General features: G+C 44.0%; 1 pseudogene across 1 annotated transcript in view; it reads left to right on the top strand.

Annotated features, from left to right (window-relative positions):
* Nucleotides 1–19873, top strand: part of LOC311132586 (phospholipid-transporting ATPase ABCA1-like) — a 256970-nt pseudogene that overhangs the window by 217481 nt on the left and 19616 nt on the right. The window contains exons 44-48 of the transcript in view: nucleotides 4336–4442; nucleotides 8149–8290; nucleotides 9212–9346; nucleotides 14759–14862; nucleotides 16168–16260. The product of the transcript in view is annotated as a phospholipid-transporting ATPase ABCA1-like (transcript). The remainder of the gene's footprint in view (nucleotides 1–4335; nucleotides 4443–8148; nucleotides 8291–9211; nucleotides 9347–14758; nucleotides 14863–16167; nucleotides 16261–19873) is intronic.

The raw sequence follows: 19873 nt of genomic DNA, 5'->3' as shown, positions 1-19873 counted from the left end.
ACCCAGGGCCCCAAGCTTAATGATGAGCTTGGAGAGTACTATGGTGGTGAAGGCTGAGCTGTAGTCAATGAACAGCATTTTTACATTAGGCATTCCTCTTGTCCAGATGGGATAGGGCAGTGCGATGGCGATTGCATCGTCTGTGGATCTGTTGGGGGGGGGGTATGCAAATTGTGGTGGGTCTAGGGTGTCAAGGAAGGTGGAGGTGATATGACCCTTAACTAGCCTCTGAAAGCACTTCATGATGACAGAAGTGAGTGCTAAGGAGCGATAGTCATTTAGTTCAGTTACCTTTGCTTTCTTGGGTACAGGAACAATGGTGGACATCTTGAAGCAAGTGGGGACAGCAGACTGGGATAGGGAGAGATTTAATATGTCTGTAAACACTCCAGCCAGCTGGTCTGCGCATGCTCTGAGAACGCAGCTAGGGATGCCGTCTGGTCCGGCAGCCTTGCGAGGTTTAACACGCTTAAATGTCTTACTCACATCGGCCACGGAGAACGAGAGCCCACAGTCATCGGGAGCAGGCCGCATCGGTGGCATTTGTCCGGGAGCAAGACGTCGGTGTCCGGCAAAAAACATTCTGGGCTAATAATGTAAGAAATAATACAATATATCTATCTATCTATATATATATATATATATATATATATATATATATATATATATATATATATATACAGTGGGGAGAACAAGTATTTGATACACTGCCGATTTTGCAGGTTTTCCTACTTACAAAGCATGTAGAGGTCTGTAATTTTTTATCATAGGTACACTTCAACTGTGAGAGACGGAATCTAAAACAAAAATCCAGAAAATCACATTGTATGATTTTTAAGTAATTAATTTGCATTTTATTGCATGACATAAGTATTTGATCACCTACCAACCAGTAAGAATTCCGGCTCTCACAGACCTGTTAGTTTTTCTTTAAGAAGCCCTCCTGTTCTCCACTCATTACCTGTATTAACTGCACCTGTTTGAACTCGTTACCTGTATAAAAGACACCTGTACACACACTCAATCAAACAGACTCCAACCTCTCCACAATGGCCAAGACCAAAGAGCTGTGTAAGGACATCAGGGATAAAATTGTAGACCTGCACAAGGCTGGGATGGGCTACAGGCCAATAGGCAAGCAGCTTGGTGAGAAGGCAACAACTGTTGGCGCAATTATTAGAAAATGGAAGAAGTTCAAGATGACGGTCAATCACCCTCGGTCTGGGGCTCCATGCAAGATCTCACCTTGTGGGGCATCAATGATCATGAGGAAGGTGAGGGATCAGCCCAGAACTACACGGCAGGACCTGGTAAATGACCTGAAGAGAGCTGGGACCACAGTCTCAAAGAAAACCATTAGTAACACAGTACGACATCATGGATTAAAATCCTGCAGCGCACGCAAGGTTCCCCTGCTCAAGCCAGCGCATGTCCAGGCCTGTCTGAAGTTTGCCAATGACCATCTGGATGATCCAGAGGAGGAATGGGAGAAGGTCATGTGGTCTGATGAGACAAAAATAGAGCTTTTTGGTCTAAACTCCACTCGCCGTGTTTGGAGGAAGAAGAAGGATGAGTACAACCCCAAGAACACCATCCCAACCGTGAAGCATGGAGGTGGAGACATCATTCTTTGGGGATGCTTTTCTGCAAAGGGGACAGGACGACTGCACCGTATTGAGGGTAGGATGGATGGGGCCATGTATCGCGAGATCTTGGCCAACAACCTCCTTCCCTCAGTAAGAGCATTGAAGATGGGTCGTGGCTGGGTCTTCCAGCATGACAACGACCTGAAACACACAGCCAGGGCAACTAAAGAGTGGCTCCGTAAGAAGCATCTCAAGGTCCTGGAGTGGCCTAGCCAGTCTCCAGACCTGAACCCAATAGAAAATCTTTGGAGGGAGCTGAAAGTCCGTATTGCCCAGCGACAGCCCCGCAACCTGAAGGATCTGGAGAAGGTCTGTATGGAGGAGTGGGCCAAAATCCCTGCTGCAGTGTGTGCAAACCTGGTCAAGACCTACAGGAAACGTATGATCTCTGTAATTGCAAACAAAGGTTTCTGTACCAAATATTAAGTTCTGCTTTTCTGATGTATCAAATACTTATGTCATGCAATAAAATGCTAATTAATTACTTAAAAATCATACAATGTGATTTTCTGGATTTTTGTTTTAGATTCCGTCTCTCACAGTTGAAGTGTACCTATGATAAAAATTACAGACCTCTACATGCTTTGTAAGTTGGAAAACCTGCAAAATCGGCAGTGTATCAAATACTTGTTCTCCCCACTGTATATACTGCAAAGTTGCTTAGGAGCTAGATGCAGAGATACCATGTTTGTCAGCGCCATCTTCCCATCTTCTCTCTCTCTCTCGCTCTTTCTTTCTCTCTATCTCTTTACTCTCTCTCTCTACTATCTCTCGCTCACACACACACTCATACACACATAAAAAAGCATCATCCCTCAATGTGAGCAAGACAAAGGAGCTGATCGTGGACTACAGGAAAAGGCTGAACAGGCCCCATTAACATCGATAGGGCTGTAGTGGAGCGGGTCGAGAGTTTCAAGTTCCTTGGTGTCCACATCACCAACAAACTATCATGGTCCAAACACACCAAGACAGTCGTGAAAAGGGCAGGACAACACCTTTTCCCCCTCAGGAGACTGAAAAGATTGGCAAAAAGTTATACAGCTGCACCATCGAGAGCATCCTGACCGGTTGCATCACTGCCTGGTATGGCAACTGCTCGGCATCTGACCGTAAGGCGCTACAGAGGGTAGTGCGTACGGCCCAGTACATCACTGGGGCCAAGCTTCCTGCCATCCAGGACCTCTATACTAGGCGGTGTCAGAGGAAGGCCCCGAAAATTGTCACAGACTCCAGTCACCCAACTCATAGACTGTTCTCTCTGCTACCACACGGAGCGCCAAGTCTAGGACCAAAAGGCTCCTTAAAAGCTTCTACCCCCAGCCATAAGACTGCTGAACAATTAATCGCCACCCGGACTATTTACGTTGACCCCCCCCCCCCCCCCCCACCCCTTTCTTTTTACACTGCTGCTACTCGCTGTTTATTATCTATGCATAGTCACTTTACCCTTACCTACATGTACAAATTACCTTGACTGGCCTGTACCCCCGCACATTGACTCGGTACCGGTACCCCCCCCTGTGTAATTTTTTATTTTGTTTTACTTTTGTTTATTTAGTAAATATTTTTTTAACTCTATTTCTTGAACTGCATTGTTGGTTAAGGGCTTGTAAGTAAGCATTTCACGGTAAGGTCTACACCTGTTGTATTCGGCGCATGTGACAAATCAAATTTGATTTGATTTGATTTGAAACACACACACACTCACCATCACACTCACATCCCAGAACTCTTTGATTTCAACACAATCTCCATCGCTGACACGTACACGCACAGCGGGGCGTTCCGTATTCTCCTCGCCCTGTTTACCCAAAACGTAATGTAAATGCCATCGGAGTATAGTGAGTCAGACCAGAGCGCACTGCGCACCCCACACTGTGTTTCATGCATTATTTACAACTGAGCTTAGCCTTACCGCCGCACATTCACAGGACGGGGTCGCAAACAAGAATGGATCAATGAATGACAGAAATCTAATATTTGCTCCTTGGGTAACTTGGATAGGTGACCTGACCAGGAGGTCTGTTGTCAGACCAAGTGCCCTGAAGGAGGAAGTGGAGGAAGTGGAAGTATCAGCTCTGTCAGAGAGAAGAAGGAGGAGGAGGAGGAGGAGAAGAGCAGTGGCGGTTAGGGAGAGAAGGGGGAATGGTGTTCAGAAAGCTGGGGGGGGGGGGGGGGGTAGTTTTTGTGTATGTCATGTGTGGACATTTGGATGTTTCAGTTGTGTTTCTAATGTAAGACACTGAATGTTGCCACTGAATGGTCATGTGTTATTGTGTACATAGACGCCTGTCAATTTGTTTTGCTTCTATGTGTGGATAATTCCGATAATATTGACACAGTGACGCAAAGAATGGTTCTTACGACATGCAGTTCCTCCAGCACAAACAATAACATTTTCTCAATTAAGTCAACAGTCAGGTAAGTCAACAGTATCAAAAGCTCTATACCAATCATGTATGTTGAATGACTCAATTCATTTATTGAGTCCAGTAAGTATACTGTACTTGGCCATCAATTACTCCCACAGAGTCAGGAAATGTTCCCCACTCCATTATCTACAACAAATGGCTTCACCTCAACAAAGGGTCAAGGCAGAGGAGAGCATCTTGTTCTTGGAAATCTTTGTGTAATTTTCTATGTTAATGGTGCTCCACTGTGTGTGTGTGTGTGTGTGTCTCAATAGTGCTTTGGACTGCTGGGGATTAACGGGGCAGGAAAAACAACAACCTTCAAGATGCTGACGGGGGACATCGCCGTCTCCGGAGGAGAGGCCTTTCTAAACGGATACAGGTGAGGAGGAGCCACCCGGCTGTTAGCACACACACACACACACGCACATGGACACACACACACATGTAAACGCATATGCACACAGGTGAGGAAGAGCCCCTGGCTGTTAGCACACAAAACACACAAACATACACTTGCATACTTGCCACCGGCTGCTACCCCAAGCTACTCATCATAATTACCCACCCACGATGGCTCCCTATAAGGGATAGAGCTCAGGGAGTTTTCTTCGCCGCCTTCTTTTTCGTAGGCCCATCCCAAATGGCACCCTATTTCCTATATAGTGCACTACTTTTGTCCAGAGCCCCATGGGCTATGTTTATGTCCTATGGGCCCTGTTCACTATGTAGGAAATAGGCTGCCATTTGGGATGCAGTCCTACTCTCTTTCTCATTAACTCTTGCTCTCACTCACTTTGGGTTTTGCGCTCCCTCCCTCTCTCTCTCTTTCTTTCTCTCTCTCTCTCTCTCTCTCTCTCTCTCTCTCTCTCTCTCTCTCTCTCTCTCTCTCTCTCTCTCTCTCTCTCTCTCTCTCTCTCTCTCTCTCTCTCTCTCTCTCTCTCTCTCTCTCTCTCTCTCTCTCTCCCCCTCTCTTGTACATTCTGTTTTCTCGTCCGTTTCAACTCATTTTTTCAACATGCTGTCTCGCACATTCCACATTCCCTCTCTTCCACTCTCATCTCCCACATATTTCATTCAGTTACACACCCTCTCTCTCCCTCTCTCTCTCTCCGTCTCTCTTTCCCGCTCCCTCTCCCTCAATCCCACTTGTTTTCTTTCCTTCCTGCCACATATACACAGAGACACACACACACACACACACACACACACACATATGTTGAGAGAAAGAACATCTCCCTCTCCTCAGCTCCGAATCTAGTACTCATCTCTATGGAAACGATTTGAGGCAATCGGTGGATGAATATTAGTTTATTGCAGTCTCCACTAGTTTGCGTCACCATAGTTGTGTTGACATACAGTAGTTATTCATGTATTAAACTGGTAATTGACTTTGTGATGAACAAAACACAGAGGGGCCTTAACAAGACAATGTCTTTATTTTTATTATTTTTTTTGGGGGGGGGGGGTAGATCAGCTTAATATTGCAGATAGATTGTAACTTCCATCAATGTAATTGTCTGCATCACTTCCAATCCCCCATGTTTTTTTTTATATATACTCCCCTTTATTACTTTTCAACCCCGCCATCCTTTCCCTACTTGGGGTAAATTTGTGAAAAACAATGCTTAGGCCTCTACTTCCAGCTTATACTTACTATGTACATTTTATGGACACAGTCAATTTTACAATAATTCTATTTTATTTGTTTTTGCTCCTGAACTTTTTATACTCTCAGCCTCTCCGATCATTTTCATGATGTCCATCCGGTTTGCTTCTATATGCCATATCTTTCTAACTGTGCTCTTTCCCAAAAGCTCCCAACATACAACCTATATACTTATTATGGACACAGTATGCTTACATTATTAGTTATCTTGTTATTATTTGTTGATATTTGTTATTAGTCCCATCCTTCAACTCCATTCAACACCTCCCATCTATCTCTTAACACCATCCATATAGGATTTCTATTTGCCATATATATTTAAACTGTACTGTGATGTTTTACAAAAGTTCTGAACCTTTCTATTCTCATTGCTTCTACAGATTGAAATATTATTGAAATAAACATTTTTGCTAAAAGTATTATTATATTATTGATCGATTGACTATGACTTTTCAGATCACCCAGTAATGCTATCTGCAAGGTTAGCTCCAAGTAAATATTGCAATCCTTTAGCCATTCCTGGACCTGTGTCCAAAAACAAGCTACACATGGACAGAACCAAAACAAATGATCTTATGATTCTGTCTCTTCACAGCAAAATCTGCAGAGCTGGGAAGATTGTATCCCCCATATAAATAACATTCTATTGGTAGCAAGAATTTTATATAATAATTTAAATTGAAAGATTCAAATTTTTGAATCCGGTGTCGTTTTGCGTGTCAGTTCATAAACACTATGCCATGGGATCGGTACATCAAAAATCTCTTCCCAACTATTTTGCAATCTATATGGGACGGCTGTCAATCCTTTGGTCCTTAAATGAAACTGATATACTTTTTTATTTATCACAGTTTTCCTTAACCAATTATGTTATTTAATGCAAGGCCGACAGACAAGTTCCTTACTTTCTCCCCCTTCCACTTTCCTCTTCCATTTTTGCGGTAAGGCTGCAATTATTTGGTTGTAATTTTGGGTAGAGCAGACATTTCCATATGTTTTTGTTAGCTGCATGTGCGACATAACTCCACCAGTCCTACCGATGGTATCATTTACGAAGATTATACTTTTTAAAAACATTTTGTCAAAAAAATGAAGGTTTTTTGTCAATTAGTATATTTGAATTTAACCACAAAATTTGTTGCATTATTTGTTCTGTCGTTTCTGGAGGATTAAATTGAATTTGCAACCAACTTTCCATGGCTTGTTTTAGAAATAGTGATATTTGGGAGATTATTTCCTTTTCAAATAACTGAAAGTGAGTGGTTGTAATCTGAATAAACAGATAAATAACAAGACAATGTTAATGTTGATTAATGTTGCCAGCGGTGATCAAAGGCAGTCTCTTGAACCTTCAAGGAAAGAAAAGCGGACAGAATGGGGAATAAATGACAGAAGTATGCCGTCCCTCTGTTTGGATGAGAGAAGAATGTGAGGCAGATTCGAGGAGGATGAGAGAGTGATTATCTGAGCCGTGGGAACAGCAAATAGGAGGAAAATATAATTTCTCTCCAAATAAATGAGTTTGTGTTGAACCCCTAAATCTCAAATTTGTTGATTGTCTGTTTACACTCATAAAGCCTACCACAAATAACCACCATCCCGTGAGCGATTACTTCCTGCCAGCCCACTGCTGGGTAGAGCTAGTTTTTCCGTTTTCCCCTCACAACATCAAAATTGTCACGCAGTACATTGTGTAAGGCAGATTAATGAAAACCGTCTGTAGACAGCGGGAAGCAGTTTAGATGCTTTTCCACTACCTTCAGACTGCAGATGACATGCAAAGATATGCCCCAAAGCACCGTTGATTTTATATGACAGATATTGTTTGTGAAAAAGTCACCTGGGACCAAGACTACATAATGCAAATTGAACTGCTGTGTCGTTCCTCATGTTTGGCTCCATGTGGAAAGCGGATCTTTTTCTTTTTCTTAACCAAGCTGTAATATTTATTCTGGTAATAGAACAACTTGCTTCATTAGGGCCTTTCGTCGTAAGGACATTTTCTTTTCACACAGCCTTTGTGAGATACAATTCATGGAGTTATACTTACTGTGCTTCTTTGACAACCAAATTGATTTCCAAAATGTAAATCTAGTATAATGTTCTCTCTTTGAAATGAAGGTGTCACCCAGGTGTTGAGTTTTTGAATAGGTGAACTGTTTGAAACAGTTGGTAGATGTAACACTGCTGCACATATCTACTGTATAGGGATGATGATGTTGATGATGATGAAGAGGTTGTTGAGAATTATGATGATGCCACATGATTTGGATCGCTCATTGTCATCATCATCACCATGATCATCATCATGAAGATCATGATGTTGTTTTTGTTGTTGTTGTTGATGATGTTGACGATTGATCCTGATCATGTGGCATTATGTGTCTTAATACAAGTTCTGTGGTGATATTCCTCCCAGCATACGGACAGAGATGAGGGACGTTCACCAGAACATGGGCTACTGCCCGCAGTTTGACGCACTCAACGACCTTCTCACCGGACGAGAGCATCTGGAGTTCTACGCCAGACTACGAGGCGTACCGGAGAAGGAAGTCACCATGGTAACATTTCTCCTTGTCTGACCTGAGTGATGTAATTTCCTGTTCCTGTATGACGCAACACCATTTGATTCCTAAGGTTATATCGTTGTCATGACCGACGAGAACAAAGAACTTCATATCATTTCAGATGTTTCTTCCCCCCATACAATACCTGCACTTCCATCCATAAAAGACAGTGCAGACATAGACAGCACACTGCACTTGGTTAAAGTGATAAATAACCTCTGAAGTGGAAGACATATATAATACATAAGGTTCTGGTTTGAGAGGCTGGCCACGGCTAATGCCTTTACATTATTCACCAGCATGCCTAGCAGGCCCCCTCAGCAACAATAACATCAAAAGAAACTCGGCTGGTCAGTGGTCTCAGACTCAGATTCAGGCCCAGGTGCAGGTCTTTGATCTCACAAAAGCCCCACTAGGCCAAGGGACCCAGTTTCTCTGGTCTCTAGTTCGTCGGGTCCACTGAGTTGTGCTTTATGGCAGCCATTTTGGAGCCCCGGGGAGCTGGTGTCATTTCCACATCATTTGTCCACCAACATGTCAATATAGGGTGTAAATGAATGTCTGTTGGATGGTTGGACTGGAAACCTGCCTGCACATTGGGGCTACCTGAGGACAGGGGTTGGGAAATCGCTAGGGGGATTAATACTGGATAAATTCCTGCTGGCTAGTACTATTTCTTAGGTTGTGATGTGGCCCCGAAACCCACAGTGCAGCATATCAGCCTTTAAAAGGGTCCTGTGGCGATGCCAACCTCCATGCATGCATATGTCTCATTCCAGGGGAAAGGAAGGGAGGGGAGGGTGTGAGAGCAGAATGCCAGCACTAGACACCCCACACCAAAGTGGATTATTGTGTTACTGTCATATAAATATTTAATTAGTAATTCTATTTCTATGGTTTCTGTGTTGTTATTAGGTGGCAGAGTGGGGCATCCAGAAGCTTGGCCTGGTCAAATATTCCAACAAGTCAGCCGGTACCTACAGTGGAGGGAACAAACGCAAGCTCTCCACCGCCATGGCTCTGATTGGCTGTCCTCCTGTGGTCTTCCTGGTAAAATGATGGCTGATTGGCTGAAAGGCCAAAAAACTGCCTTATTATTGCCTTATGACAATGTTATTAACACCTACCAATGCATAGTGTTTGGTGGAGGAGGAATAATGGTCTGGGGTTGTTTTTCATGGTTCAGGCTCCTTAGTTCCAGTGAAGGGAAATCTTAACGCTACAGCATACAATTACATTCTAGATGATTCTGTGCTTCCAACTTTGTGGTTTGGGGAAGGCCCTTTCCTGTTTCAGCATGACAATGCCCCGTGCACAAAGCGAGGTCCATACAGAAATGGTTTGTCGAGATTGATGTGGAAGAATTTGACTGGCCTGCATAGAGCCCTGACCTGAACCCCATTGAACACCTTTGGGATGAATTGGAACGCTGACTGTGAGCCAGGCCTAATCACCCAACATCAGTGCCCGACCTTACTAATGCTCTTGTGGCTGAATGAAAGCAAGTCCCTGCAGCAATGTTCCAACTAGTGGAGAGCCTTCCCCGAAGAGTGAAGGCTGTTATAGCAGCAAAGGGGGGATCAACTCCATATTAATGCCCATGATTTTGGAATGAGACGTTTGACGAGCATGTGTCCACATACATCTGGTCATGTAGTGTATATTAGTTTATTTGAAGCAGTGATTAAACTTTCAGTGTGAGCAGAATATAACCTTTTGAACTCCATATTGCTTTAGCCAATTAAGACTAGAATTCCACTTTGTTTTCCTTTTACAGCAAAGAGGACAAATTAAAGGATGTAGGCTGTACAAATTAAAGGATGTAGTCTGTACAAATTAAAGGATGTAGGCTGTACAAATTAAAGGATGTAGGCTGCACAAATTAAAGGATGTAAACCCCGCCCATCCCCCCCCTCCCTCCCCCCTCTTTTCGCTGCTGCTACTCTCTGTTTATTATCTATGCATAGTCACTTTAATAACTCTACCTACATGTACATATTACCTCGACTAACCGGTGCCCCCGCACATTGACTCAGTACCGGTACCCCCTGTATATAGCCTCGCTATTGTTATTTTTACTCCTGCTCTTTAATTATTTATTACTTTTATTTAGTATTATTTTATATTGTATTTTTTTGTGTGATTTTTTTTGGTATTCTTTCTTAAAACTGCATTGTTGGTTAAGGGCTTATAAGTAAGCATTTCACTGTAAGCTCTACACCTGTTGTATTCGGCGCATGTGGCAAATCAAATTTGATTTGATTTAATTGTATTTGTATTGGTATGCATGCATGCATGAAAAAATTACAAATCCTGGCTTAAATTTACAAATGCTTATTGAATTTTCTTGGGGATTATATGTAAATTACTAGTTGATGAAAAAAGGGGGATGTATTTCAGTCGGGTCGCCATCCGGTCACATTGAAATGTATTTTTCAGAGTCCATCCGATCTCTTTTTAAAATGTAAAGCTAACATAACACTGTTTGCAGGATTAAAGCCTTATACTGGGATTTATTAGAACAGGGATGGTTGGTGGCTATATCCTAGCTAAGCATTTCTCACAGAAAGAAAATGGCACCGTGCCGATGCTACTGTTCATTCAGTCAGATAGTTCACTTGCAGTTGTTTGGTGGGCCTGTCTCGTATCTTTGAGACAGAGGGATAATATAGTGTTAGAGTGAATTTCCATTTGTGTGGTAGGTAGTCTTGCTCGGTTGCCTTAAAACAGCGCCACGTCGGCTTTGCACAGCGACACAGTGATGGAGATTCCTGGTGGGATTTCGGGGATTCTAGTGGTGAAGGGAGCGGGGTTGGAGCACAGGCAATGGGCTGAGTGCTGTCTCTCTCTAATCGTCCATGGACACACAAGCCCGGGGAGAGAAAGGGGAATGGGGAATGTGTGTGTGTGTGTGCGCGCATGCAAGTGCAAGCGTGTGTGCGCACACACACATTGCATGACTGTGTGGGCGTGTGTTTGTGTGGATTTACATTTACATTTTAGTCATTTAGCAGACGCTCTTATCCAGAGCGACTTACAGGAGCAATTAGGGTTAAGTGCCTTGCTCAAGGGCACATCGACAGATTTTTCACCTAGTCGGCACAGGGATTAGAACCAGCGACCTTTCGGTTACTGGCACAACGCTCTTAACCACTAAGCTACATGGCGTGTGTGTGCAAGTGTGTCATTATGTCTGTGTCTGTCAGAGAGAAGTCCCCTGTGAATTTGTTTGGCCTGCTCTAAGTCCCTGATGCCATCGGCTCTCCTCATGTAGTTTCCTCAAATCCAAAACTCATTTACACTGTTTTGATTCCACTAGTTAGTGTTGATGGCAGAAGCCTTTGAAACATGAAGCTTTCATGTCTAAATGTAGTCCTCTTCCAACTGGAAGGGGCATATCAGTGTAGTGTCAGGAGCATAATGCTGTGTAAATATTGTGCCAGTAACCGAAAGGTCGCTGGTTCTAATCCCTGTGCCGACTAGGTGAAAAATCTGTCGATGTGCCCTTGAGCAAGGCACTTAACCCTAATTGCTCCTGTAAGTCGCTCTGGATAAGAGCGTCTGCTAAATGACTAAAATGTAAATGTCTGTGTGATGTCAAAGTTTGGGGCTAAAGGGATATGAGACCTTTGTGGGACACATTCTGAGGGTTTAAGGCCCAATCTGTAATTTCAACAGCCTGACCATTCCATGACGAATCAATTGATAGCCCGACATATGGAATTGTTTTAAGATGGTCATACTAAGGATCATTTAGCTATTTGATTAGGAATTTTAGGACCGCTTTAGGTATCCGCCCAAAATATTTACAAAATTATTTGATAAAATATTTAATTTGGCCTTTAGCCCAGAGAAACGCATTGAATAAGTGTTTGTCCTATATCTAGGAGAAGTAAGAGCATATTTTACCTTTTTTTGGGGTAGGGGCAAAACTACCTTCATACTTCCATTCATTTTTTAAAAACCGGTACCTTCATATGAGTCCTAGGACACTTGTGGGGGTCATAGAGCAAAACAGAGAGCACCATCGTGTTCGTGAGAATCACATTAGTTTGTAGCCCAAATGGTTCGGACGCTACAAACAGAATCAAATCAAATCACATTTTATTTGTCACATGCGCCGAATACAACAGGCGTAGACCTTACAGTGAAATGCTTACTTACAAGCCGTTAACCAACAATGCAGTTTTAAGAAAAAATACAAAAAATATTAAAATTAAAATTTTACAATATAAAATGATATGAAATAAAAGTAACAAATAATTAAAGAGCAGCAGTAAAAATAACAATAGCGAGGCTATATACAAGGGGTACCGGTACCGAGTCAATGTGCGGGGGCACCGGTTAGTCGAGGTAATTGAGGTAATATGTACATGTAGGTAGAGTTATTAAAGTGACTATACATAGATAATAAACAGCGAGTAGCTGGGGGGGCAATGCAGATAGTCTGGGTAGCCATTTGATTAGATGTTCAGGAGTCTTATGGCTTGGGGGTAGAAGCTGTTTAGAAGCCTCTTGGACCTTGACTTGGCGCTCCGGTACCGCTTGCCGTGCGGTAGTAGAGAGAACAGTCTATGACTAGGGTGGCTAGAGTCTTTGACAGTTTTTAGGGCCTTCCTCTGACACCGCCTGGTATAGAGGTCCTGGATGGCAGGAAGCTTGGCCCCAGTGATGTACTGGGCCGTACACACTACCCTCTATAGTGCCTTGCGGTCGGAGGCCGAGCAGTTGCCATACCAGGCGGTGATGCAACCAGTCAGGATGCTCTCGATGGTGCAGCTGTAGAACCTTTTGAGGATCTGAGGACCCATGCCAAATCTTTTCAGCCCTCTTCACGACTGTCTTGGTGTGCTTGGACCATGTTAGTTTGTTGGTGATGTGGACACCAAGGAACTTGATGCTCTCAACCTGCTCCACTACAGCCCCGTCGATGAGAATGGGGGTGTGCTCGGTCCTCTTCTTTTTCCTGTAGTCCACAATCATCTCCTTTGTCTTGATCACATTGAGGGAGAGGTTGTTGACCTGACACCACACTGCCAGGTCTCTGACCTCTTCCCTATAGGCTGTCTCGTCGTTGTCGGCAAACTTAATGATGGTGTTGGAGTCGTGCCTGGCCATGCAGTCATGAGTGAACAGGGAGTACAGGAGGGGACTGAGCATGCACCCCTGAGGGGCCCCCGTGTTAAGGATCAGTGTGGCGGATGTGTTGTTACATACCCTTACCACCTGGGGGCGGCCCATCAGGAAGTCCAGGATCCAGTTGCAGAGGGAGGTGTTTAGTCCCAGGGTCCTTAGCTTAGTGATGAGCTTTGAGGGCACTATGGTGTTGAACGCTGAGCTGTAGTCAATGAATAGTATTCTCACATAGGTGTTCCTTGTGTCCAGGTGTGAAAGGGCAGTGTGGAGCGCAATAGAGATTGCATCATCTGTGGATCTGTTGGGGCGGTATGCAAATTGAGTGGGTCTAGGGTTTCTGGGATAATGGTGTTGATGTGAGCCATGACCAGCCTTTCAAAGCACTTCATGGCTACAGATGTGAGTGCTACGGGTCGGTAGGAATTTAGGCAGGTTACCTTAGTGTTCTTGGGCACAGGGACTATGATGGTCTGCTTGAAACATGTTGGTATTAAAGGCTCAGACAGGGAGAGTTTGAAAATGTCAGTGAAGACACTTGCCAAATTATGGTCAGATTTGCCAAATGGAGGGCGAGGGAGAGCTTTGTACGCATCTCTGTGTTTGGAGTAAAGGTTGTCTAGAGTTTTTTTCCCTCTGGTTGCACATTTAACATGCTGGTAGAAATTAGGTAAAACAGATTTAAGTTTCCCTGCATTAAAGAAGTTGGCACGTCGATGACACATCGACCGTACCGACTTCAGACGAGTCCCCTGACACTTGTGGGGGTCGTAAGCAAAACGGAGAGTCCCATCATGTCAGTGAGAGTCTCCCCTTTCCATAAAGTGGTCATAATAGTTAGGTCAAACCGTTCGGATGCTACAGACGTTTTCGTGAGAAGACCGATTTTCGGTATGTCTCATGGTCTGACAAACACTGCTCTTCCACCTTTCACCGCAGATACGGAAGTGGGACATCAGCGGATGCGGTGGATTGCAAATAATGCACCAAAAAAAACGGATATCTCTATCTTAAACTGACAGATTTAGATGGTTATGTTACTTAGATTGACGTACCAGTGCATCAATTGACTCTAGGGGTTTTTAAAGGGATAGATAGATTGAACAAAATACCCTAAATATATTATTTTTATGGACAATCCTTTTAAGCTTAGAATGTTTGTCTACGGATGTGGAACATTGAAGTAAGATTGAGAGAATTTGAAGGTAGAATTAGAGTAGAGATGTGAAATGATGGGATAACATTGGGATAACATTGGGATAACATTGGGATAACATAGAACAAAATGGAGGTCAAATGTTGAGGGAACGCTTTGTCCCGTTACTGTAGGACGAGCCAACGACAGGGATGGACCCCAAAGCCAGACGCTTCCTGTGGGACTGTATCCTGAGTGTCATCAAAGAGGGGCGCTCGGTCATCCTAACGTCACACAGGTACGTCTTCTTACAGTTTTAAGGCCCAATTCTAACTTGAGATTTGTGAGTGTGGTTCTAAATCGCATTTTCCTGTTTTACTATTGGTTCTCGTTCGGTAAGAAAGCAGTACTAAACTAATTCAGGCATTTCTGAGCTGGTGTCCTTCAAAAACCATGAGGAAATAAATATTCCTTGAAAGTCAATGTTGGTCCTTTAAGCTATTAGATCAGATTTTCAGAGTTAGACTTTACTGTATTCATACACAATTAGTGAATGGGCCGGGAGGAGTGGATAATGGTGCAATTACCAATATGACACACCGTAACTCAAACTGAGAAATCAATGAAATACAAACAACGAGATGGATAGTACATTAATGTTTATTCATGACTCCATTGTTTTCTCTCTCCAAACTGCAATATTGTTTTCGAATCTTAACTTCTGTTGCAAGACACTTTGTACATTTTAGTTTGTGAATCCATTATCACCACTCCATATTGTGTTATTTTTCTGAGAAACAAAATACATTTGTTATATTAGCAATAGCGGGAACACGGCTCAGTTGCGTTCAATCGTCCATATCACAACCAGGTGCTTTAGTTTGTCGAGTGGCGAATTCGGCAGGTTTTACATCGTCATAATCCTAATTGCTCCATCCCTCAGCAAAGCGATACAAAGCCTCTACCTCAGCAAGAAATGAATCTGTCTGCATCCAAAATGGCTGCTGAAACTCAAAGAAACACAAAATAAAACAAAAATGTACAGATGTTCTCCTCCGCTCCCCCTAGTTAGGCTATTTGTTGTCCGACGGGCCATGCATGTCAAAGGAGATGTCCTAAAATGATCACCAGATCACCAGAACCAATCATTCTGCTCTCTGGACCTGAACTGGGCATGAAAAATTAAACGAACAGTGTGAAGCCAATCCCAGAGAAAATAATGATTCAGCTAAAAGCTGTCCATTGTCTGCAGTATTAACCACAGAGCAGGTGAAATGTGGATGCAGCATGCATATTTCAAAGACAGACCAAATGTTTCTTGTTTTATTTCTTCAAATAAGGAAAAAGGCTGAGCTTGAACATTGGTCATTAGTCATTCAATTGAATAAAGCAGCATTGAGGACAACAAAGCCTGAAAAATGCTTATCTTACTGACTCTTGATTCAGGTCTGCAAATCTTTTGACTAATGTTTGCATAGAGTCGACACCTGTTCACATAAACTTTCAATCCTATAGTACACAATTGAACCCCTCTCTCTCTCTCTCTCTCTCTCTCTCTCTCTCTCTCTCTCTCTCTCTCTCTCTCTCTCTCTCTCTCTTACAGCATGGAGGAGTGTGAAGCCCTGTGCACACGCATGGCCATCATGGTGAATGGACAGTTCAAGTGTCTGGGCAGCATCCAGCATCTCAAGAGCAGGTGAGGCCTCAACAGTGGCACTAACCACCAGACCACAGGCCACAGCTTTAATGCTGCTCTTAATGAAAAAAATTCAAAGGCAATGTATAACAACCTATACTCAGGCCTGTAGCACGTGCAACCCCCCAAACATCTTCCCGAGGCAATGGTTAAGTGCCTTGCTCAAGGGCACATCAACAGATTATTTGCCTAGTCAGCTCGGGGATTCGAACCAGAGATCTTTCGGTTACTGGCCTAACGCTTTTAACTGCTAGGCTACCATCTACCTCTTAGGCATGATGCCGTCTAAGGTTTGTCTCTAATCTATGAAAACCAGTACACTTATAAAGGGAATTTATTAAGACTCATACATCATCAGGGGTTATTCTGTCTTTGTGGTTCTCAATAACATTATGCTCTAACTAACCCCCATGTTATTTTATGTAGGTGGCCTTGCCATAATAGATAAATCTACCCTCTCCCTCTCTTGCCATGAGTGTTGGCCTTGCCTTAAACCTGAGTTCCATGCTAGGCGAAAAAGGGCCACTGGCCACCCCAGGCATTTGTTATTGTTTTTGTTTTGAGGAAATGTGCATCATGCAGCGTCGTGGTGAAAACGGGGTTGGAGGGAGAGAATGTATGTTCGGTCTGATGCCGAAGGGAGCAACGATGTCAATGGTATTTCCCATCAAGAGGGTTGATGTCATATAATCTCTGTGGCCGTTAAATCAGAGAAGAGAGAGAGAGAGAGAGGGAGGAGACAGAGGAATAGGGAGAGTGCGGGGGGCGAGAGAGGGAGGAGACAGAGGAAGAGGGAGAGAGGGAAGGAGAGAGGGAAGAGACAGAGGAAGAGGGAGAGAGGGAAGGAGAGAGAGAGGGGCGGGAGTGAGAGAGTGAGTGAGGGGAGAGAGAAAGAGAGAGGGATAGAGAGAGAGAGAGAGAGAGAGAGAGAGAGAGAGAGAGAGAGAGATGGGAGGAGGAGAGTGATGTGCTTACCTGTCCCTCCAGGCTGTAGCCATAATTGACAGATCCTCTTTGTCAATTACTTCCTGTCCTCAGGGAGAACAAGAGTGTCTTCAATATGAACAACACTATATAGCTAGAGAATGTGGGAAGAGGGAGGCTCTGAAAGGGTTAACCCATGCTTTAGTCTAGTGTAGTCTATGCCATCAGCCACAGCCTATCACTCACTCGCCCACTCACTCTACAGACCAAAGCAGCTGGGGGAAAAAATAAATGTTACAGGTACAGGTACATATATATTTTTTTGTTTTGTGTGGTAATTTCTGGTCGCATGAAGAGTTTTTATGGGGGGGGGGTGAAATGCTATCGGTCAGTTCTTGGGACACAGTGAATAATTTCTAAATAAGCGTCGCTATCTCTTTCGCGGCTCATGTAATAAATGTTTCATGAGGTGTGGACCCGTTAATGACTGAAAAGGCAATTAAAGGTCCAATGCAGCCGTTTCGATCTCAATATCAAATCAATTCTGGGTAAAAACCTTACTGTGATTGCTAAGAAGCTATATTTTATTTATTTTTAAGAGCAATTTAAATTGAAAACAAAGTGCAATTTCTCAAGCAATAATTTTGCTAGAACTGTCTGGGAGTGGTCTGAGTGGGGAGGGTAAAACTGAAAACCAGCTGTTTACTGCCTGGGGCAGGCCAAAACTGCCTGAACTGGCTGATATTTCAGATGGTCTTTTCAAACGGCTCTTACACTAAAAGGCCATTATAATCCTTTTCACAATTTCACAGTATTATTCCAACCTCATAGTGTGGAAATATACACTGCTCAAAAAAGGGAACACTTAAACAACACAATGTAACTCCAAGTCAATCACACTTCTGTGAAATCAAACTGTCCACTTAGGAAGCAACACTGATTGACAATAAATGTCACATGCTGTTGTGCAAATGGGTTAGACAACAGATGGAAATTATAGGCAATTAGCAAGACACCCCCAATAAAGAAGTGGTTCTGCAGGTGGTGACCACAGACCACTTCTCAGTTCCTATGATTCCTGGCTGATGTTTTGGTCACTTTTGAATGCTGGCGGTGCTTTCACTCTAGTGGTAGCATGAGACGGAGTCTACAACCCACACAAGTGGCTCAGGTAGTGCAGCTCATCCAGGATGGCACATCAATGCGAGCTGTGGCAAGAAGGTTTGCTGTGTCTGTCAGCATAGTGTCCAGAGCATGGAGGCGCTACCAGGAGACAGGCCAGTACATCAGGAGACGTGGAGGAGGCCGTAGGAGGGCAACAACCCAGCAGCAGGACCGCTACCTCCGCCTTTGTGCAAGGAGGAGCAGGAGGAGCACTGCCAGAGCCCTGCAAAATGACCTCCAGCAGGCCACAAATGTGCATGTGTATGCTCAAACGGTCAGAAACAGACTCCATGAGGGTGGTATGAGGGCCCGACGTCCACAGGTGGGGGTTGTGCTTACAGCCCAACACCGTGCAGGACGTTTGGCATTTGCCAGAGAACACCAAGATTGGCAAATTTGCCACTGGCGCCCTGTGCTCTTCACAGATGAAAGCAGGTTCACACTGAGCACATGTGACAGACGTGACAGAGTCTGGAGACGCCGTGGAGAACGTTCTGCTGCCTGCAACATCCTTCAGCATGACCGGTTTGGCGGTGGGTCAGTCATGGTGTGGGGTGGCATTTCTTTGGGGGGCCGCACAGCCCTCCTTGTGCTCGCCAGAGGTAGCCTGACTGCCATTAGGTACCGAGATGAGATCCTCAGACCCCTTGTGAGACCATATGCTGGTGCGGTTGGCCCTGGGTTCCTCCTAATGCAAGACAATGCTAGACCTCATGTGGCTGGAGTGTGTCAGCAGTTCCTGCAAGAGGACGGCATTGATGCTATGGACTGGCCCGCCCGTTCCCCAGACCTGAATCCAATTGAGCACATCTGGGACATCATGTCTCGCTCCATCCACCAACGCCACGTTGCACCACAGACTGTCCAGGAGTTGGCGGATGCTTTAGTCCAGGTCTGGGAGGAGTTCCTCAGGAGACCATCCGCCACCTCATCAGGAGCATGCGCAGGCATTGTAGGGAGGTCATACAGGCACGTGGAGGCCACACACACTACTGAGCCTCATTTTGACTTGTTTTAAGGACATTACATTAAAGTTGGATCAGCCTGTAGTGTGGTTTTCCACTTTAATTTTGAGGGTGACTCCAAATCCAGACCTCCATGGGTTGATAAATTTGATTTCCATTGATAATTTTTGTGTGATTTTGTTGTCAGCACAGTCAACTATGTAAAGAAAAAAGTATTTAATAAGATTATTTCATTCATTCAGATCTAGGATGTGTTGTTTAAGTGTTCCCTTAATTTTTTTGAGCAGTGTATATACAACACAGGAAAATCCAGTTTTTGACTGCACTGGGCCTTTAAGGACTGTCTCCATTTTCCTTTCCACTCTCTCCCCCTGCCTATGAAATGAAATGACAGAGAAACGGGAGGACGGACGGACGAACGGACGGACGGGGGGGGGGTGCGAGTGTTTGATCGTCCATCTTTAAAGTCAAGCTGCGCAAACCACTATGCAACGTAATTTATTCACATTTACCTGTGGAAGCATGCTTTTCTGCTTGTTTATGTAAATGCCCCCCGCCAT

The sequence above is a fragment of the Coregonus lavaretus genome (genome assembly GCF_964263955.1).
Source record: "Coregonus lavaretus genome assembly, chromosome: 7".
In the NCBI taxonomy this organism is placed as follows: domain Eukaryota; kingdom Metazoa; phylum Chordata; class Actinopteri; order Salmoniformes; family Salmonidae; genus Coregonus; species Coregonus lavaretus.
The sequence above is the reverse complement of the archived record's forward strand: the minus strand, read 5'-3'. Positions and strand labels throughout refer to the sequence as shown.